General features: G+C 34.6%; 1 long non-coding RNA gene across 1 annotated transcript; it reads left to right on the top strand.

Moving 5' to 3' along the window:
* Window positions 1–2,235: 2,235 nt before the first annotated feature.
* Window positions 2,236–3,418, top strand: LOC148694286 (uncharacterized). Its single transcript, XR_015966268.1, has 2 exons — window positions 2,236–2,842; window positions 3,248–3,418. It is a non-coding gene; the product is annotated as an uncharacterized LOC148694286 (long non-coding RNA).
* Window positions 3,419–6,658: the final 3,240 nt, after the last annotated feature.

Genomic DNA, 6,658 nt, shown 5'->3' with positions numbered 1-6,658 from the left:
TAAATTATGTGTCACAAATAGAAATGAGCACATCTATCAATGCTTAAGTAATAAACCAATCATCAACTTCCATGTCATTTAGTTTTTCAAAATTTTGTCTACTAATTTAGTGTCCTTAACATTACCCTAAAAAAATAAGCACGTTAATCAATACTTAAGTAATAATTTAATAGTCAATTTCCATGTCACTTAGATTAAAAAATCTAATCTATAAATTTAGTTTGGCGTTGCCCTTATCTCAAAAGTACTCAAATCCTTAGAAAATGTCTGAGTAGATACCTAACGTACGTAGTCAAATATACATCTTACACAGATCAACAAACATACTCAACATATATATTTCGTATAAAATTATTAAATAAAAATCCCTAATTAGGGTAATGTTGCTTAAACACGCTCTTAACACATGTGATTTTTATATACAATAATAACATCCACCTCCATTAAAGAATGTCTAAGCAAGTGTGCTAATTTTATGTGTTCAAATAAAATTTGGTATAATTATTATTTTATTTAGGCACAATACTCTCCCCAATATAGATAGGTATCCCACATAATGTTAACAATGGCGCCAGCTTTGGGTGTTTAAACCAAATTAATAATAATGGATATATGATAAGCATAGAATAGAAAGGGCACATATGATGCATGCAGTTTGTTGGTGAGGAAAACAGAAAAATTGGGTGCTCCACCACTACACAATATTTATCACATTTTTTTGGCCAACTTGTTATCCCATCAGTTACGTGACATCTTTGTAAGCATTGTGTCAGATGGCTGTTTAAACCAAATTAACAAGAATTTATGCAGAAAAAGAAGCAGAGGTGCAATTTTAGGTTTTCTTGTGGTGGGAAAGGGGAAGTCTAAAAGATGCCATCCATTTTCTTGTTGCTTTGCAAGATCCATGGTGCACGCCTAGCCCTAAAGTCTAGTGGCATTCCGGCCGAAGGAAAAAGCTTCGGAGAAACCAAAAAACAAAATAAAAAGGTTGCATATATATGATGCCTAACGTGACACAACATTGCAGCTTAGCATGCTTTCTACAAACTAGAAACTACATACAACCGAATTCACGTTAAATTTCAATCGACGATTTTGGGCACTTTAGTTTGTTTTATCTGTCTACCTTTTAGGCTAGGAAAAGAAAATTCAATCCAACAACTAAACCAATCGATGGAATATATGAGCGATAAATTAACTCATTTGATAATTATTTGGCTTTTGGTTTTTTGTTTTTATTTTTGTGTTTGATGTAGGAGAGAAATAATGGAAAAAAGAAAAAAAAAAGAATAGTGAAGAAGGAAGGATAGTGGGAGATTGTAGAAGAAACATTAAAAGAAAACTCACTATGGGACCATGATTTTTCAAGGTTCGAGTAAGACAGATCAAAGTACGCCTACCTCAGAAATCCGATCATGGACTCAACAGCCTCCATAGCGGAGTTGACTAAACTGATTAGTGACGCCACGATCATCCTATTCCAGAATCGGTGTGCGAAGTCCGTCAACTTTGCTGAGATAAACCATTCTTATTCTACAAGATTTGGGAAACTAATCTACTTTATTCCGTCAGGCAAACTCAATTTTTGAGGACAATATCGGTGTTGTTGGAAGTGGGCATTTTGCCCATTTCTCTAATAGTTCTACTTGATAACAGAGCCAAAGAGCAGACTCGTACTGCCACGTGATGGGTGGGTCCCTTGGCCCCGCACGATCATGGTGAGTCTCTTGGCCCCCGTGTAGGGTGAGTCCCCTTGGCTCTACGTGGTTCTTGGTGTATGGATCTCTCACCTGTGACTAATTGGGTCCCACGTGAAGTGGCCCGTTGAAACATCATACATCGATCGTATCTCAAAACAAAAAAAAGAGTTTAAATATCTCAACCTTTATTCTAACTAATACCGAGACCTTTTATGATAAAACTCCACACTTGACGAATTGTACAGATGGTAATTACCAAATTATGGATAATATCAATGCTGGAAGTGATCTATCGACCCGTCTCTCTTGAAAATTCTACAAGATCATTAACTTTAACTTTCAAAATTAAACATCCTTACCTAGTTATTAGCAAATTATTATATATACTAAAGAGCAATGGAAAAACACTGTTCCTAAGCGCAGTGTAAAGACGTAAATGCCCCCCTTTTTGCAGCTCTTATTGTCCACTTAATTTGACAGCACAATAAAATTCCGTTAATACCCCTGCCTCTGCATCCACACGTTAGGGTGCTTTTCCTTTCGTCCACACGCTTTACTGTTCCCAAGTCTGGATGCTTCCACACACACCTCTTCTTTTCTCGCCGTTTCGTTTATCCTCCACCGGTTAGTTCTTGCTTTAGTCCGAAACAGACACATCCATACCTTTTCCTTCTTGCTGCAGTTAAGCTTTCCTCCTCCACCGGTTAGTTCTTGCTTCAGTCCGAACCAATTTTTTACCACACAGCCGCTACCACCATTTCATACATCACCACGTTTTACAGATTCCTGTCGATTGAAGGTAAGCGAAAATTGTCCTCTTCATCTCCTCAAGTAAATTTGATTATCTATTAATTTCCCCCAATTTTATTTTCAAATTTATATCGATTGCTAAGATTGTGGAAGGGTGTATGGGTTTGGGTAATTTTCATACGCTTGAGGTAGAAGCTTTTGTAGACAAATCGACAAATCCCCACCGCCACCGCACTACAAACCCGTCTTCGCCGTCCATTGGAAAACCCAAGAAGAAATTTTGATCGTCGGCCGACACCCGGACTGCAACATCGTCTTGGCTTTGCAAATTCCACCTCCAAATCCTTTCTGACCCCTTTTTTCCAAAAGCGCTCTCACCGATTTGTGATCAGGTAGGAATTTGGGGTTTTTATTTGGCATTTCATTCAAGTATTCTTTGCTTCAAATTAGAAAACAAACTCAAGCCCTCAAACCCTGAAAAAAAAGAAATGCTTGATTCGTATGCATTCCATGTTGCTACTGAGGTTTACAATTTTTTTTATTTTTTGGTTTTTATTTTTCCTCCTTAGTTGTTATTTTCCTTTTACTGTATATTGTATCTTATGTTTGGGAATACCTCTGTTTTTTTACCTGCTGAGAATGCCTCTGTCAAATCCAATTATGAAGCATCTTTGGATTTTTATTGATATAAAGACCCTTTCTTTCTCCAATTATGCCTATGTCAACTCTTTTTAGTTTAAATGCACTCATTTATCTAATTTTTAATTTAATTTAATTTAATTTTTTTTGCTATTTAGTGTGAGAAAATGGCTTCAAAATTGGATTTTCCAATGTCTGGGCAAAGGAAAACAATTATGTGTAACCACAGTTGTAAACTCGCAGGCTTTTTTGCTTGTGAAAATGCTACTTGTGTAAAATAAAATAATATAAATACTAATATACAAGTGGACAGTCCGAGATTGAGTTTATGTCGGTTTACAAGAACTGAAAACCATAACCAAACCAATTCTTTATGGTTCGCTTCAATTTTAGTGTCCGACTTTAATTTTGTAAGACCATACTATACTGACCATTACAGTTTAGGTCAACCAGTTTAACCGGATTGATGCCCTCCCTAGTTTTTTACCAAGAGTTCGATTAGAAGTGCTTTTAAAATGACTAAAATGTTTTTGATGAAAGTATTAAGGTTTCAAAAGCACTTGAAGTGCATTTTGGAAGAAAACATTTCCTTCAAGTGCTTTTTTAGGACTTACTTGCATTTTTTTACTAAGATTTGGTTGCAAAAACACTTTCATTTAAAACGTTTTGAGTTATTTTAAAAACATTTCCAAATACACACAAGCAAAGTAGGACAGCTATTAAAGTAGGGCCAAATATTGTATGCAAACTTTATCCGAAGGTGTAGACCTAGAAACACTGCTCTTCTTTGCCAAATCATGCAGCCCTAGCCAAGTTTAATTGAAGTTTGGGTTGTAATAAGCAATTAATGGTACACTAACAAACCCATATACATCCACATCTGGGTTTATTCTGGAAAACATGGCTTAGCCCTAATCTCTTAACCTTGCCCCAGCTAACTTGGTCCTCCTACATTAAGTCCCTAATCTCATGGTTAATCCTCTCTTTCAGTCGATAACTCATTCATTAAGGCCATAATTAATAATTTCCATTTTATTCTTCACTCTAAGTTTATTCTCATCAAGCCACTTGGTACAACAGTCTAGTGGTATTGCATTTCACTTGTAAGTGAGAGGTCTTAGGTTCGATTCTCGTCAAAAACGAACTTTAACCACATTTTTGTTAGTCCATTGTGAGGCTAATCACACTCTCTTTCTTAGTGTAAATAATATCGTTTGTTAAAAAAAAAAAAATTTATTCTCATCATGTAGTGTATGATGAGACAAGAATATATACCTAACATGTCTTGCTAAGAACTTATGACGTCTCTATGTTAATAAAATAAAAAATCAAAATAATTCTCAGGTATGAGTACCTGATACGGTTAAACGTTTTTTTTTTTTTTTTTTAATCCACGAGTGTTGTTGGCCATGATGTTCCTTATTCGTTTAGTGTTTCTATATTAAGCGCCTCACCCTCATATGCTAAATTCCTGATTCAATTTTGTTTTTGGATTGGTACTTATACCTTCTTTAACCAAAGCGTTTGTTCCCCCTCGAACAATCGAGGCTCTTTAAAAGAACCAAAGCATTTGTTCCATATTTTTACAATTAATTATTAGATTAAGTACAAATAACTACTTAGTTTTTTAGAGTAATTCTAAATTGTTCCTAATTTTTTAATACATTTCAAATAACTATCCAACGTTTTAAAAATTGGACATTTGTTAAGTCATCAGTGTTAAGTGATGACTTGAACAAGTTTTGAAGCCGAATTTCCCTCTCACGTCATCGATCTCTTTTAAATAGTCAAAGTTAGTGTTTAACTTGGCTAAGTCAATTTTGAGATCCAAAATTCTATAGATGAGTGTTAGTGAAAATCATTGTTAGAGAAGATTCCTCCCATACAAAAGGAACTAATGCTAATTAAGGGTGGTTAGGAGGTTTTACCGTTATGCTGCTATTGTGCAATTAGTTGTAGAGTTGTGGTTACAAAGAATATTGTTATTGTGGTGTAATTAGGTAATTAATTCACTACTACGTTTAACATTTAAAATGACGAACACAAATTGGTCGCGCAAAACTTATTGCACAAACGTCAAAGCGACGAAAACTTCATCACGCAAAATTCGTCGTGTAAAGATCGTGAAGAAAGACTTTGTGTGACAAATAAACACATTGGTCGTGGAGAAGAATGTGCAACGGTTTTGCCTTCGTTGCACCAAATTTTTAGGAACAAAAATCTTTGTCGTACAAAATGCTAGGATACGAGTAGCTGTCGTCAGGATACATACATGGGATGACTAATCTTCATCTCTAAGAACTTTGCGCGATGACATGTTATTCTTGCGCAATGAAAACGAATTAGTTCGCAAAAAAATTATGTAAGACGAAGGTATTCGTCGTGCAAAAAATAAAAAATATATTTTTTTGTTATGGTTTTAATTTTGTAATAAAATAATAAAATAAAATTGCATCTAACACTGTCCTTCATTCTTCACCATTCTGTTTTAGGAAAACTAACAAAAAATCCAAAAAAACTTTAGTTTTAATAAAAAATGACAAATAAAGGTGTAGTGAATAGTACCAGTAAAAGGTAAAAATATAGTTTTTCGTTAAAAGTGAACAGTACTGAGAGTGTTTCGTTAAAACTCATATCTCTCCTACATCTAACACAAATATGAACTAAAAACCAAAAACCAAAAACCAAATAATTATCAACTGAGGTAATTAATCGCTCATATATTCCATCGATCGGTTTAGTTGCAAAATTGAGTTTTCTTTTCCTAGCACAAAAGGTAAACAGATAAAACAAACTAAAGTGCACAAAATGGGATCAAATTTTCACGTGAGTTCGGTTGTGCATAGTTTATTTTGTAGAAAGCATGCTAAGCTGCACTGCCGTGTCACGTTAGGCATCATATATGCACGACACATATTGTCAATCACTCAGCACCTTTCCATTTGTTTTGTTGTTTCTCTGAAGCTTTTTTCCTTCGGCCCGAATTTAACTAGACTTTAGGGCTAGGCATGCACCGTGTATATTGCAAAGCAACAAGAAAATGGATGGCATCTTTCAGTCTTCTTTTTTTCCCACCACAATAAACCCTACAATTGTACGTTTGCTTCTTCTCCATAAATTCTTGTTAATTTGTTTTAAATTGCCATCTGACATGGGGCATACAAACATTTCACGTAACTAATGTGATAATAAGTTGGCCGAAAACTGTGATGAGATGTAGTGTAGTGGTGGAGTACCCAATTCTTCTTTTTTTCCTCACTTACAAATTGCATGCATCATATTGGGGGAATATTTTTATATGCCTATTCTATTTCTATGTTTATCATATATACATTATTATTAATTTGGTTTAAACACCCAAAACTGGTACCATTGTTATATTTATACCTACATTGGGGAGAATATCAACAACTTTGCGTCTACTTGGACGTATAAAATTTACACGCTTGTTTGCACATTACTCTAATTAGAGAGTGTGTCAATTATGAGAGTTTAAACAACATTACAGTAACTAAAGATATGTTTTATTAATTTTACTAGAAATATATATGTTGAGTATGTTTGTAGCT

This window comes from Pyrus communis, chromosome 9 (genome assembly GCF_041283825.1).
Source record: "Pyrus communis isolate YQ-2024b chromosome 9, ASM4128382v1, whole genome shotgun sequence".
NCBI classification, from domain to species: domain Eukaryota; kingdom Viridiplantae; phylum Streptophyta; class Magnoliopsida; order Rosales; family Rosaceae; genus Pyrus; species Pyrus communis.
This window is presented reverse-complemented; position numbering and strand designations above follow the sequence as displayed.